This window comes from Girardinichthys multiradiatus, chromosome 11, assembly GCF_021462225.1.
Source record: "Girardinichthys multiradiatus isolate DD_20200921_A chromosome 11, DD_fGirMul_XY1, whole genome shotgun sequence".
Taxonomy (NCBI): Eukaryota; Metazoa; Chordata; class Actinopteri; order Cyprinodontiformes; family Goodeidae; genus Girardinichthys; species Girardinichthys multiradiatus.
Genome location: NC_061804.1, coordinates 12,963,078 through 12,979,212, shown reverse-complemented (window position 1 = coordinate 12,979,212; position 16,135 = coordinate 12,963,078). Strand labels below are relative to the sequence as shown.

Here is a 16,135-nt window from a genome sequence, read left to right as displayed (position 1 = left end):
CTTCAGTTATTAATCACAATCGGTTAGACGGGCATTTTGTTCAAGCATGTATCTGTATACCGAACACGAATTCACAAAGCTATGCTTTTTGCTCATCTATTGCACACAGTATTTGTTCCATCTCAAAAAAAACATATAGTGCATTATTAGTTTCAGATGCCAGATTTTCCAAGTTGGAAATGTAACAAGAAAGCACCCTTAAGTCATAATAGTGACAGGGAAAGTGTGAGGTTGTCAAGCAGCCAGAAGTTTAGTATTCAATATGGCTGCCGTGAGTAAAAAACAAAGTGAAAATGGCAACTATTAGTATTTCTGACTATTTGTATCTTATTGAAATAGTGGTGCACATAATACAATACAACAGCTGTTTGGCTTAGAATTTAAAAAAAGTGTGAAGTCCCAGGAGTTGAGCTATGACCTCTGGGCCAAATCAAACCCACCAAGGACGCAGACTAACTCTAACTACATGTCAACATCATAGTTGTCCTTACTTCATCCATAAACACAGCAGGTGCAGAAGTGATAAAAGACACAGGGAGAAATTACTTGACTAAGTGAACCTGGGTCTGACAAGATTTAAGCACACCTCAAAACCAGGAACAACATCTCATCGTATAAGTGAGGAACCAGGTGTGGGATGGCATTTTTAAATCAGTAGGGTCATTTGAATGTTTTTGAGGTGCTGTTACAGACTGTAAAACAGGTATGTCTTAACCTTTTATTTGATAACTAGAAGATCCAGAAGACTGAAGTTAAAAATGTTGAAATATTTCAGATACTTTTTACAAATATATTCTAAATTAAAGATATATAGTATATATTAGTACTAATTTGTGACATTGTCAGAATGCAAAATGAAAGCTTGCATTTTGAGTAAAGGATAATTTTTATTACATTTTTCAACAATTTATTTGTGTGTGACAGAAATTGTTTGCACTCCCACTGTGAGACAATAATTTCTTTGAGATATAAGCAGTGCAACAGGTGGTTTCTTTTACCTTTCTTCTGTGTTTCTGGTAAATATTTCATACAGCAGTGAAGAATTAGACACATTTTGCACTGACTGTAATCTACCCAAGTAAAAATGCATAAAGACAAGCTAAAATTAATGTATAATGTGTCCAAACCGTGTCAGAGAACCACTACTCAACAGCACAGTTTTAGCAGATCCTTCCTTGTATGCATGTTAAAAGTCTAATTAACATAAAAAGGGTGGTTCACATGCCTTTAGCTTTTAAACTAAAAGGTTTGTGAATGTACCTGTTTGACCCTAATTGTATTAGTCACCTCTCAAAGTACCTAGATTTACAAAAACTGTGTTTTGTGCTTTAACATCTTGAACTTAAGGCAAAACTGCTCTCATCCCCTTATTACTATTTATTTATTGTATTTCACCAGGAAAGTCCCACTGAGATTAAGAGCCTCTTTTTCAAGGGAGTCCTGGCCAAGAAGCAACAAAACATAACATCTGTGTAAAGGATAAAAGGACACTGGATTAAACTTGGCTTTGAGAAATCAGAAGATGCTTTAAAAGTTTAAAATCTACTGTTACTGTCATTGTTTTAGGAATTCTTTTGACCCACATGCAAAACTCACTCAGGAGACCAGAGAAGTTTCAAAGGTTTATTTAAACACACAAGGAGAGTTCTACTGAAACGAGGGTTGGAAGGTTCTTCGAGTCCACTGAAGAAAGAGGCAAGAGTTAGTTCAGATCTGGGCTGGAAGTACATCCATATAGCTCCAGACGTTTTGCTTACTTGATCACTTGAGCAGAGAAATTCAGGAGGGTCATGGATTCCAGTTCTTGGTTCATTCTCTCAGTTTGACCATTAGTTTGAGGATGGTAACCTGAGGAGAGAGCAACTCTAGCATTTAAGGCGAGACAAAACTGCTTCCAAACCTGTGAGGTGAACTGAGGGCCTCGGTCCGACAGGATCTCTTGTGGGAATCCATGCAGACGGAACACATGACGGACAAGTAGCCGAGCAGTCTGGAGTGCTGATGGAAGTTTCTTTAATGCAATAAGATGGCATGATTTGGAGAATCTATCCACTATGGTCAGAATAGTTGTCATTCCACGAGAGGGGGGTAACCCAGTAACAAAGTCCAAAGCTATGTGGGACCATGGTCTCATGGGAATAGGTAAAGGCTGCAGGAGACCAGCAGGAGGGCGGTGAGACGGTTTACTTCGGGCACAGGTAGAACAAGCCCCCACATAGCTCTTAACGTCCTTATGTAAAGTGGGCCACCAGAAACGACGTTCCAGGACGGTATGAGATGGTGAGGTTAAACCGGGAGAAGAATAGGGACCAACGGGACTGGCGTGGGTTCAGACGCTTGGCTGACTGAAGGTAGGAGAGGTTCTTGTGATCAGTCCAGACCAGTGCCCTCCAACCAGTGACGCCATTTCTCCAGGGCTAGTTTGATGGCTAACAGCTCTCGATCACCAACATCATAATTTCTCTCAGTGGGGGACAGTCTGCGGGAGAAATGAGCACAAGAGTGGAGTTTGTCGTCATCACTTGAACGTTGAGAAAGCACAGCATCTACCCCAGAATCTGAAGCATCCACCTCAAGGACAAACTGTTTGGAAGAGTCAGGTTGAAGCAGAATAGGCGCTTTGGCAAATCTTTCCTTTAGCTCTCTAAAGGCAGAGTCAGCTTCATGTGTCCAGGAAAAAGCTACTTTGGTGGAGGTGAGACATGTAAGGGGGGCAGCCGTTTGGCTGAAGTCCCTAATAAAGCGACGGTAAAAGTTTGCAAAGCCCAAAAAGCGTTGAAGCTGCCTCCTGGACTCTTGTACGGGCCATTAAAGCACTGCCTTAATTTTTGCTGGGTCGGAACACAACTGACCACTGCGCAGGATAAAGCCCAAAAAGGACACAGTGGACTTGTGAAACTCACATTTCTCGGCCTTAACAAATAATTTGTTCTCTAGCAGCCGTTGCAGCACAAGTCGAATATGTTTCCAGTGTTTAGATTGCAGACTATGTAGGAAACTCTGTATTTGTCCAGCCATTTGTTCCAAATTTTGATTGGTGATGGTAAGCTGGTCATGTAAAGACCTGAGCTTGGAATCATGCGACTGTATTAATTGATACTGATCTGTTATTTGAACTCTGAGTGAGTCTGCTGGGTCTTGTTGGCCTGAGTGTTCTGTCATTGTTTTAAGAATTATTTTGACCCACATGCAAAACTCACTCAGGAGACCAGAGAAGTTTCAAAGGTTTATTTAAACACACAAGGAGAGTTCTACTGGAACGAGGGTTGGAAGGTTCTTCGAGTCCACTGAAGAAAGAGGCAAGTTAGTTCAGATCTGGGCTGGAAGTACATCCATATAGCTCCAGACGTTTTGCTTACTTGATCACTTGAGCAGAGAAATTCAGGAGGGTCATACCACTGGGCTTGGGAGTCAGGCAATCCAAATAGCTTGTCAGAGATGAATAATCCAAATTCACAAACAGCAGTAGAAGGTGTAGAATGTCCAAGTCCAGCTCCGTAGGTAACAGACCACACCTCACAGGTTTCTAACAGGAAGCAGGGAAAGATAAACAGGATTAGCAAAAGCCAAAAACAGACTGGCAAAGTTTCTCTGGCTTGGTGTTTACCACTAAGGCAACAACACTCAGGTGCTGAAGGACTGGTGGCAGGCTCCGAAGTACTCCTCCCAGGTAAGGCCAATCAGCCGAAGATCAGCAACACCTGTAGATGGTTAAAAGAAGCTCCAGGAGGACCTCTGGTGGACAAGCACAGGAACAAACACTCCCAATTCCCAACAGTTACCTGGCAAACCCCTCAGCAGAAATAAGACAAGTCCGTAGAATGACACGCACGATTATTTAAAATTTCAAAACCTTTACACTTAGACCTTTAAGACTGCATTTTTCTAAATGCGCCCAGTCTCATAAATAATTGACATATGGTTACAACAACAACTGTTCACTGTCTGGGGCATCTGGTTTAGTGGTATTAGGGAAGTGTTAAACCAAATTAGCACCTGATATTAGGAACCAACTAATAGGGTGGTATAAAAACTATTCTTTCATTGTACTTAGCTTTCTGAGGGTTTTTTCACCTCTGACTCAGTTTGGGTATATTACTTGGATTTATTTGTTAAGTGATTAACCTTTGTTCATGTGGTCTTACAACTGTGATAATGGATGAAGAGAAACCCACTGATTTTAACTGATCTTGACTTCTACCAGGCAGGTGGTGAGACTGGCTATTACAGAGAACTTTAATACACTTGAAAAAGGCTGGAACTCCAGAGTCACGTCAAGGTAAGGCTTCAATTTAAACTTGAAATGTTTGTTCTTTAGCTGAGAAGTGATATTTCAAAGTTTTTCAAAGTCACAAGCTGATACATTTACATGGCTGTGTGTGTCTCTGTGTTACTCTGTATGGCTGTTTGTGTTCAAGGTGCACACAGAGCTCACAGCAAAAGTTTAAACCTTTAAGTTCTAGCAGAGAATCATACATCATGTCGACAGGTTTGCTGCTGATAATTGCAGCTTTTCTTTACTGTGCTTCTTGGTTTGTGAACCTTTAGCTGACCAGCCGCTCCCCGTTTGTCCAGGTCGTGTTCCACTTGGGAAATTTCTTCTGAAAATATCCACCAGTTCAGGTTCTATGGCTAACCAGGTACAACAGCATCATATTAAACTGAATGTCCTTTTCTTAAATAAAGACTTGGAAAAATATACCCGGGAGAGTATTTGTCTGTGAAGTATTGGGTTAGAAACAAAATCTGAGTTTATCCACCAGCTCAAGTCAATCCAAAATTGCGTTTGTCAAACTGTGCTTGTTGTGTTTCAGTAGGCTGTGCTGCTGCCCTCCTCTTTCCCTAGATTTCTCCGCTCCGCATAAACATATTCTTTCACTTTTAATGTGGTCCGGCATCAGCATTGTGTAGCTGCAGTAAATACTTTGAGAAAGTCACAACAGGTTTAGGCTGCTTAGAGTAAATATGTATACATTTCAAAGCACACATTATTTCACTGCCTCCTGTCCTTTAGGAATGGGTTGTTTAACCACTTTTTAAATTTTTAAACTTTAGATTTTTAACTATAGTACTGGAATCTTTATACATGGAAAAATGCATTCAAAAGTCCTAAATCTGACTTCTTTGGGCTCAATCACAGAATCAGGAGATCAGTTGTTGCTTCTGAAAGTTTTTGACCTGTCTGACCCCTGCATTATGGATGTTCATAATCTGTGGGAGATACCCTCTTCTTCGCTGTTCCTGACAGACTCTGATCTCCCTGCGCGCTCTGCACTCCTCCTGCTGGACGTCTCCGGGAGTTCATGTTGGACTATTCATTTCCTGGGTCTTCTGAATTCGCCGCCAATCAAGAAGGGACTACATTAAATAAACTCTCTACACCTGCCACTAAAGGCAGCTGGTATTTGGACAGAACAGCTCACCACTTCTGACTTTGGTGTTGTGAAATTTTGAAGCTTGGTTATTTTTGTATGCTTACCTGCTTGTTGGGAAGCTTGGGTATTTTGTATGCCTGCCCGTTGGGAAGCTTGGTTATTTTTGTGTGCTCACCTGCTTGATGACTCCATCTTGGCTCAGAGGAGTCTCTTTAAAGTTGATTGGGCTTTGTCTTGATTTGTTTGTTTGCTTGTTGTTAGCAGGGACGTTTTTGATTTAGGAAACTGTTGAATTAGTTTGTCCCTCCTTTTGGGGGATTATTTTTAGTTAAATTACTGAAGGTTGTGTATTTTGTTTAAATTTATGGTTATTGTGTATTTTGGGTTTTACCCCTTTTTATTTTCAAACTGTTTGTACTTTAAGTACCCTCCTTTTGTTTGTTTTGTTAAAAATAACGGAAACTGAACTAAAAAGAAATAAATTACTCTCTTTCATAAAACCAACAACACCTGGTATGAATGTTTACTTCCCCCTACCCCTAGACCGAGTGGGGTCGTAACAGACAGATTAGGACTTTGTCAGCGTTAATGCGGACTCCACTCCAGTTCACCAGTTTATGGTCAAGAAAGAAGAGAAGAACTGTACAAAAAAGTGAAGCTCTCGGTTTTTCAGTCTATGTTCCAACCCTCACCTACAGTCATTAGATATGGATCATGACAAAAAGAACAAGATTCGAGAAACAAGCAGTTCGAATTCTTCCTTCGTGGGGTGGCCAAAATCAGCCTTAAAGATAGAGTCAGTGGTCCAAGATCCACCGCTCACAGACATCCAGGATGTGGGCTATAAGACTTAGACTTTATTGTCATTCAGCTGCACGTTCACAATGTATATTTGAGAGAGATTTGGTTGTTCCCAAATAAAAACAGAGAACTAAAAGAAAGACAGTATAAATATAAGTAGATGCAATATAAAAAAGAATAAAATATATATAAAAGAAACAGAACAACAGGAATGTGACAGCAAACAATTTTGTTTTTTTAATAATGTACACAAAAAAATATATATGTACAACATTATAGATTATCTGCAATTATTATTTGCAATTATCTGTAGCAGCAGGGTAGATTGAGTTCACAGTGCCCATGTAAAGTGACTAGTGATGCATGTATGGGAAGGGGGGATTATTGGGAATTTATCAGCCTTATAACATGGGGGATGAAACTGTTTTGGAATCAGGTTGGTCTGCATTTGAAACTGTCTGATTCTTTGTGTTAAACCACTATTTAACCAGAAAAAAAACTTTAGAAGTGCCGTACCTGGAAAAATAACTGCTGCTCTTCTGAAGTAAGAGTAAGAGATTCCACATTGCTTAAAGTCCTGTGTAAAGTTTCGACACTCATTGATTATTTAGGGTGTTGGTGCTCTGTGTTTTATCCAGTCTAAGGTCTGTGGAGCAATCTAGCCTAAATTAAATCCCCCAGAAAACCAAATATTGACTGCATACACTGTATAGTACATAAACATATCATGTTGACATTTCTGTGTTAAAAATCATGTTTATAAATTAACTTCTTAAATAAAATGATTTTGTGTTTATTAAAACACTGACTGAATGACAAAACAAGACTGACAGAAACAGACAGCTCTCTCAGGTTTTATGTTTCAGTCTGTGATTGACGCCCTTTCTTTGTTTCTGTTAAACAGACAATTGAGCCGATAAAAGTTTGTGTATTGAAGCACAAACTCCGGCAACCAGTAAGAACACTGTATGGCATACTAGAAAACACATTGAGATGTTTAAAACATATACAATAGCATTGTTGAACACACCTAAATCTGTTTAAAAAGGAGTAAATCTTTAGATAATTACTCCAAACCCCTGTAACAATATCCTGATTGACAACTGAGAATAATCTGCACCTTTAACCAATAAGTAAATGAAGTACAAACATAGTGCGAAGTTAGAAGGGGACTGCTCCCAGTGTAATATTAAAACCTCTTAGTTATAAGCTCTTCTGACTGAAGCATAAAAAGTAAAAGTGCTTTTGTCACAGCTTGGGCCCCCAATCACCACTATCGTTAAGTGCCAGCCACATCAACTGCTGACAGACCAACAAAGCAATAATAATGTCCTGAACGCAGGATGGGTGAAGAGGACCATGAGAGAAAGTATATTGGAGGTAAGGTTTTATTTTTGAGCAAAAGGATAACATAAAAGAGACCAAAGAGAAGGAAAAATAATAAAGAGGAGAGTCTAAAAGTGTGTAAAAGTTTTAGGCTCAAAATAAAATTCAAGTATTAGTGAAAGAATAGGTGAACGTGTTGGAGGAAGGCAGAACTACAGTAGATGGGAGGGAAGGAAAAAAGGTCAGCATTGGGATCGTGTCATATGATCACCAAAGAAACTTGGTTCCTAACCAAAAAAATCTTTGTAAGTTATTATTTTACTTTGAAGTTTTTTGTTCTTTTATGGAAAATCAAACCAACATCTCCACAAAGCTCGTCAGCAGAGGGAAGCATCATAGACAGCTGCAGTGACTTAGGCTTGATAAAACAAAGTGAAGGGTAAAATATCTGTTCAGTCATGTCTGCCATTTTATAGCGCTCTAAAAAACATGTGCCCTCATACAGAGTTGTTAAATGTTTCATATCTAATAAATTTAAGAGCAGAGTAAACACTAAAGCAAGTTTTCAAATTCTGATTTCATTGAAACAGAACAAACTTCTCTCTTTGAACAAACTATTCACCAGCTGGCTTCCTGGTTAAATCATGAATTTACTTTAATTAATCACATTCTATAGACACCTGAGTTTAATTTTGTTAGCCACACCCAGCCTGATTATTGTCATGCCTGTAGAATCAAGAGAACCCCTCTAACAATATGAAGTAGGCTAAAAGATCACGGAAAGCAACACACCATGCCCCGCTCTAAAGAAATACAAGAACAGATGAGAAACAAAGTCACTGACATCAATCGGGAAAGGGTTAGAAAACCATTTCAAAGGTATTGGGATTCCACAGTTTCAGCAATTGTCCACAAATCGAGAAAACATAGAACACTGGTGGTGAACCTTTCCAGTAGTCGGCTAACCGAAATTAGCACAAAAGAGCACACCAGTAACTCAAATAGTTCACAAAAGAACCCTAAAGAACTTCTAAAACACTGCAGACTTGTTTTGCTCTGTAAAGGTCTGTGTTCATTATACAATCAGACAAACTGAACAAAAACAGAATCCATTGGAGAATAGGAAATGGACTGAATTTATAAAGCACTCATCTAGTCCCACTGACCATTCAAAGCACTTCACACTACATTCACCTAGTTGCACACACATTCGTAAAACCTATATATCGGGGTTTAGTGTCTTGCCCAGGGGCATATTGACATATGGCAGGTGGTAGATGAAATGTACACCCACACCTTTCATACTGCAAAACGACTAGTCTACCAACTGAGCCACAGTCGGTTGTTCAACAAAAACACAGAAAACTGTCTCATATTTTCATCTATATTATTATATTTACATCTTTGGTACAAAACGAGTTGGAAAAATATTTTGTGGACCGATAAAAAGAAAAGTGTTTGGAAGGTGTGCCTTACAGATCTGGTGTATAACGAACAGAAATTCGGAAACAAAAATCATACCAACAGTCAAAAGTAGTCCGGTGATCTGGTGCTGTTTCAGGACCTGGAAGCCTTATGCAACCATACATTTTGCTCTCTGCTCTCATCAGTTCATCTTAAGTTGAGGTGCTATTAGGTTGTATAGGACAATGATTGAATGCACATCAGTAAACCCAAATCTGAATGGCTCAAAAACAAAAAAAAACAAAAAAACTGATTTTGGAGTCCAGACCTAAATCAGATTTATATGGTAAAACATGACTTTAAACAGGCCCTTCATGCTCAAAAACCTTTCAATGCATCTGAATTAAAACAATTCTGCAAAGGAGAGTGGGGTTAAATTCTTCTACTGTGATTTGAAGACTCGTTGATGGCAGTTTTTGCCACCAAACGGGGGAGCACACACACACTAATAAATTTAGTGGGCAGTTACTTTGTCAATCAGGATCACAATAGTTTGGATAGCTTTTTCCTTTACTAAATGAAATCATCATTTAAAAACTAGAGCAAAGAGAAGAAATTTGTAGGAGGATAAATACATTTATAACAGTTGTGTTTTTCATAGATAGCAGAATGAAATGATTCTTCATTCCACACTTAAAATGTTTCCCGTTCCTCTGGCTGCAGCATCAGTCCAGCACATTTAAAGATTTTGTTTTAGATAAAAAAACACATATTTAAATTTTCTAGTTGAACAAGAAGAGATGCATGATTGGACAGATGAAGCAAACGTCTGAGAAGGTGTACACCATTGAATCTGCCCAGAGAACCGTCTGTAAAAGCAACAAGACAGCAGCTTGATGACAAGCTGGAAACTAAAAGCTTGTTGCTCCTAAAGAACTTGGAGTCTCCCAAACCAATTAACACATTGCTGCTATCACTGTCTGGAGCTGTGAAAACCTCTGGATGTGTTCCAGACAGAAACGATAACAACATGAACAAGAATAACAGCTTCAACAGAGGCTGAATTATGCTTCTATGAGAACTTTTTCCTTTCTAATCGGAGAGAGCACGAATGTTTTTGACGCCATATGTGAAGAAGATAATGATTCTTCATATTTACCACTTTGTTTCTCAACAAAAGTGAGACTTCCAGAAAAGATGAGGTGCGCAATTTGCAAGTTTCACGAATCCTCAGATCCAAGAATAATTTATCCTTAGACAGACAAAATGTAAAGATTGATACATATTTGTTTGGCAACATTAAAACACCAAATTAAATTTAGGGAGCTACAGTGCCTTGCGAAAGTATTCGGCCCCCTTGAACTTTTCAACCTCTTGCCACATTTCAGGCTTCAAACATAAATATATAAAATTCTAGTTTTTTGTGAAGAATCAACAACAAGTGGGACACAATCGTGAAGTGGAATGAAATTTGTTGGATGTGTCAAACTTGTTTAACAAATAAAAAACTGAAAAGTGGGGCGTGCAATATTATTCGGCCCCCTTGCGTTAATACTTTGTAGCTCCATCCTTTGCTGCAATTACAACTGCAGGTCGCTTGGGGTATGTCTCTATCAGTTTTGCACATCGAGAGACTGAAATTCTTGCCCATTCTTCCTTGAAAAACATCTGGAGCTCAGTGAGGTTGGATGGAGAGCGTTCGTGAACAGCAGTCTTCAGCTCTTTTCACAGATTCTCGATTGGATTCAGGTCTGGACTTTGACTTGGCCATTCCAACACCTGGATACGTTTATTTGTGAACCATTCCATTGTAGATTTGGCTTTATGTTTTGGATCATTGTCTTGTTGAAAGATAAATCTCCGTCCCAGTCTCAGGTCTCTTGCAGACTCCAACAGGTTTTCTTCCAGAATGGTCCTGTACAGGTCCTTCTCAAAATATTAGCATATTGTGATAAAGTTCATTATTTTCCATAATGTCATGATGAAAATGTAACATTCATATATTTTAGATTAATTGCACACTAACTGAAATATTTCAGGTCTTTTATTGTCTTAATACGGATGATTTTGGCATACAGCTCATGAAAACCCAAACTTCCTATCTCACAAAATTAGCATATCATTAAAAGGGTCTCTAAACGAGCTATGAACCTAATAATCTGAATCAACGAGTTAACTCTAAACACCTGCAAAAGATTCCTGAGGCCTTTAAAACTCCCAGCCTGGTTCATCACTCAAAACCCCAATCATGGGTAAGACTGCCGACCTGACTGCTGTCCAGAAGGCCACTATTGACACCCTCAAGCAAGAGGGTAAGACACAGAAAGACATTTCTGAACGAATAGGCTGTTCCCAGCGTGCTGTATCAAGGCACCTCAGTGGGAAGTCTGTGGGAAGGAAAAAGTGTGGCAGCATTGGAGTAGAAACATCCAGAGCCACCGTGCACAGGCGTGTGCAGGAAATGGGCTACAGGTGCCGCATTCCCCAGGTCAAGCCACTTTTGAACCAGAAACAGCGGCAGAAGCGCCTGACCTGGGCTACAGAGAAGCAGCACTGGACTGTTGCTCAGTGGTCCAAAGTACCTTTTTCGGATGAAAGCAAATTCTGCATGTCATTCGGAAATCAAGGTGCCAGAGTCTGGAGGAAGACTGGGGAGAAGGAAATGCCAAAATGCCAGAAGTCCAGTGTCAAGTACCCACAGTCAGTGATGGTTTGGGGTGACGTGTCAGCTGCTGGTGTTGGTCCACTGTGTTTTATCAAGGGCAGGGTCAATGCAGCTAGCTATCAGGAGATTTTGGAGCACTTCATGCTTCCATCTGCTGAAAAGCTTTATGGAGATGAAGATTTCATTTTTCAGCACGACCTGGCACCTGCTCACAGTGCCAAAACCACTGGTAAATGGTTTACTGACCATGGTATCACTGTGCTCAATTGGCCTGCCAACTCTCCTGACCTGAACCCCATAGAGAATCTGTGGGATATTGTGAAGAGAACGTTGAGAGACTCAAGACCCAACACTCTGGATGAGCTAAAGGCCGCTATCGAAGCATCCTGGGCCTCCATAAGACCTCAGCAGTGCCACAGGCTGATTGCCTCCATGCCACGCCGCACTGAAGCAGTCATTTCTGCCAAAGGATTCCCGACCAAGTATTGAGTGCATAACTGTACATGATTATTTGAAGGTTGACGTTTTTTGTATTAAAAACACTTTTCTTTTATTGGTCGGATGAAATATGCTAATTTTGTGAGATAGGAATTTTGGGTTTTCATGAGCTGTATGCCAAAATCATCCGTATTAAGACAATAAAAGACCTGAAATATTTCAGTTAGTGTGCAATGAATCTAAAATATATGAATGTTAAATTTTCATCATGACATTATGGAAAATAATTAACTTTATCACAATATGCTTATATTTTGAGAAGGACCTGTATTTGGTCCCATCCATCTTCCCATCCATTTTGACCATCTTCCCTGTCCCTGCTGACAAAAAGCTGGCCCAAACCATGATGCTGCCACCACCATGTTTGACAATGGGGATGGTGTGTTCAGGGTGATGAGCTGTGTTGCTTTTACGCCAAACATATCGTTTTGCATTGTGGCCAAACAGTTGGATTTTGGTTTCATCTGACCAGAGCACCTTCTTCCACATGTTTGGTTTGTCTCCCAGGTGGCTTGTGGCAAACTTTAAACGAGACTTTTTATGGATATCTTTGAGAAATGGCTTTCTTCTTGCCACTCTTCCATAAAGGCCAGATTTGTGCAGTGTACGACTGATTGTTATCCTATGGACAGACTCTCCCACCTCAGCTGTAGATCTCTGCAGTTCATCCAGAGTGATCATGGGCCTCTTGGCTGCATCTCTGATCAGTCTTCTCCTTGTTCGAGATGAAAGTTTAGAGGGACGGCCAGGTCTTTGTAGATTTGCAGTGGTCTAATACTCCTTCCATTTCAATATGATTGCTTGCACAGTGCTCCTTGGGATGTTTAAAGCTTGGGAAATCTTTTTGTATCCAAATCCAGCTTTAAACTTCTCCACAACAGTATCTCGGACCTGCTAGGTGTGTTCCTTGGTCTTCATGATGCTCTCTGCGCTTTGAACAGAACCCTGAGACTATCACAGAGCAGGTGCATTTATACGGAGACTTGATTACACACAGGTGGATTCTATTTATCATCATCAGTCATTTGGGACAACATTGGACCATTCAGAGATCCTCACTGAACTTCTGGAGTGAGTTTGCTGCACTGAAAGTAAAGGGGCTGAATAATATTGCACGACCCACTTTTCAGTTTTTTATTTGTTAAAAAGGTTTGACACATCCAATAAATTTCATTCCACTTCACGATTGTGTCCCACTTGTTGTTGATTCTTCACAAAAAATTAGAATTTTATATCTTTATGTTTGAAGCCTGAAATGTGGCAAAAGGTTGAAACGTTCAAGGGGGCCGAGTACTTTCGCAAGGCACTGTAGCTCCAGAAATTTATACGCTACGCTTTCTTCTTTTCAGAGGTGGTCTGAGTAGAATTGGGGAGCATATGCACAAACACCTGCTCCCCAAATTAGAAGCAAAAATTGTTGAAGCATGGATCTCTTTGGGCCATAGGAAGAGACAACTCACACAGGCACATGACAAAAACTCAGAAAGGCCACCAATGAATGTTTGGAAACAGTTTCTTCTGTTGCTAATTTGGGTGTTACTACATTTTCCTGTATATTTATGGTAGTAAATGAGCTGGAGTGTCAATTAAAATAACATTCCACCTACTGATATTGGACTATTGCCAAAAAATTATAAAATACAAATATAAAATACACAATATAGCCTGGTTCCCAGAAGCTCCTTGTAGGTTTAATAAACGTACCCTGTAAAATCTTGAAAAGTACCTTACAGGTTCCAGAAAATACCCAAAAAGTTCAAGGAAAGTACACTGTAAAATCCAGGAAAGAAACCTGAAAGTTCTAGAAAGTTTAATGTAAGTTCCTGAGAGTAGCCAGTATGCTTTTGGAATCATCCAAGATCTGAGAAAGTAACCTGCAAGTCTTAGAAAGTAGTCCAGCAACATAAGTTTGACGAAAGTATCCAGTTTCAGTTGCTCAAATGAGCGTATAAGCTTAAGGAAAAGATTTTACAAGTTCCAGAAAGTACTCCTCAAAGTTCTTAGAAAATACCCCAAGAGTTCAAAAAAGTACATTTGCAACATTTCAAAAATATTTTAAGTAGTTTATATTTCACAGTGAAAGATTTGAAATTATTGTTAAAAAAATTAGAAACCCAATTCACATCTTACATAAAATTCATTACCCATTTTTCACAGACCTGGTGGGTCTGATGAAAAAAAAGATTAAAAGGTTTATAAAGAAATACTTCAAATATTGGGATACAACACGTAATTGGCCTGACAATCTAAAAAAATGATGTCATCATTTTCTCGTAGCAACCAATAATTGGTAACCAAGAGGTTTAGAAGAGGTTTGAAAATTACTTGGAACGTTTCAAAATAAATGCTTGAAAGTTTGCACAAAAATCTATTCCCATTTGTTTGCAAAGGGAAAAGGAACATCCCACTGCTCTTAAAAGAACTTTAGGACATATTTAAAGTCTTTGGTAGTGCATTTGATCATTGTTTAGGGATTCCCACAAAAGACAGTCATCGAAAGATTATCTCCATCCAGACAAGAGGACATAAGAAGTCTGTAAATCAACAATGGACACAAATGATCCACAATTTGTTGTAACTTTAAATATTGCTCACAGTGTTAATCCTTGAATTTAAGCCCATCTTTGATTCAATGGAATGAATACAAGTTTTAGAAAAATAGCAACCTCAATTGGTTGGGTATTTTGTGTTCACACTGTGCACTACACTAAATTTTATTGTTGTATAAAGATTTTGTTCTGTTTTTTTTTTATCCACACGTTTGATGTCTGCTCAGTGTCACTAAGTAACTTTCTAAAAGTAAATTTCCTTTCCTATCCAGCTAGTTCCATACATGATCCAATGTGTGGAACCTCCAGACATCCAAAGTCTCTGCCAGAACTGACAGCGTGCCAGTCTCCGAGTGACCTTTGGCAGTTCGAACCACTCTTGCCAGAGAAGCAGACTATCCTTCAAGCTGAGACAAATGGCGGTGGGAGCCGTGTGAGTAGACTTGTAAGAGGTGACATGAGAGAGGTGACAGAACAGCACATCTGACTCAGAAAGGCACTCCCTTCCAGTTTTGCTGTGTAGGTTCTGGAGCTGAAAGCTGACAAAGATGTTAGTCTTAGTTTTACCTTTATTTCCCCCCCTTTTGTCAGATTAACATAGGTGTTAGAATTCACAATTGGGGAATAAAACCTTTTTCCTCAGGATTCTAGGACTTGAAAAGCTCAAATATCATAATTCCTTTGTTTGAATTTTCCATTTTGATTAGTGTGTCTATCAACTAGTGGTCTGCCTTTGTTAAACACTTGTGTTTCTTTTGATCATCTTTATATGAACTGTTCATTTAGAGTTAAATCCTAAACATTTACAGAAACCTCCAGTGCTAGAGATCATTCAAAGGGACGGTAAATAAATCATGTAGCTTAATATCACAAAAGTGTTGAATAAATAAACGTTTAAAAATACTGATGAAAATGTAAGAGGGTGTTGATGTATACCAAGTAGTACTACTTGGCTGCATATTTTGACAATTTTTCTTGTTTTTTTTTCCTTGGGGTAGACAGCTGCATTTGATCCATAAGCGAAACCATAACCATGACTATGTGGGTCAGCAATAGGACTAAAACTAAACAAATACTGGGTTTTGGTAGAAGCTGATTGGCTTATGTTGACAAGCACAAGACATGATTTCATGATTCATCGAGCGTTGTGGACAACAAAAGGTATTGACAGCTGAATGTTACTCAAATGCGTGCCTAAACTATGTTATGTAGTTAAGACACAGACAAACAAGCACACAGAATAGGAAACAAAATGTTTGGCAGACGTTCAAAACAATGCGTTTGTTCCGCCTCTCTGTCACTGATGCAAACAGGTATGTACACACAGACTTACTCCCTCTCTGGTGCACAGATGCACTCAGAAAAAAACAGATCAGGCTTTTCCAGGCATCCAGAGAAGAGTAGGAGAAACGCAGCAACGCTCTCAGATGCAGCTCTGCCAAAGAAAAGCTGTTGGTTGTTGCCAAGGTGGAGCATAGATTGTACGTCGCAACAGAAAAGCAAAAAAGATGCAGACA

The 16,135-nt window shown here is 39.4% G+C and overlaps 2 long non-coding RNA genes across 6 annotated transcripts in view; both read right to left on the bottom strand.

Moving 5' to 3' along the window:
- Positions 1-1,609: 1,609 nt before the first annotated feature.
- On the bottom strand, positions 1,610-2,255 carry LOC124875994. The gene is made up of 2 exons (XR_007040185.1): positions 1,758-2,255; positions 1,610-1,683 (listed from the first exon to the last, which is right to left on the bottom strand). It is a non-coding gene; the product is annotated as an uncharacterized LOC124875994 (long non-coding RNA).
- A 4-nt stretch (positions 2,256-2,259) lies between these two features.
- The window catches only part of LOC124875993, a 113,007-nt gene continuing 99,131 nt past the window's right edge, over positions 2,260-16,135 (bottom strand). For 4 of the 5 annotated variants that reach the window (XR_007040181.1, XR_007040182.1, XR_007040183.1 and 1 more), the window contains 2 exons: positions 3,608-3,701; positions 2,260-3,526 (listed from right to left, as the gene is read on the bottom strand). This is a non-coding gene — a long non-coding RNA (uncharacterized LOC124875993). Of the gene's footprint in view, positions 3,527-3,607; positions 3,736-16,135 lie in introns of all 5 variants that reach the window. The other variant, XR_007040184.1, reaches the window with a different exon arrangement.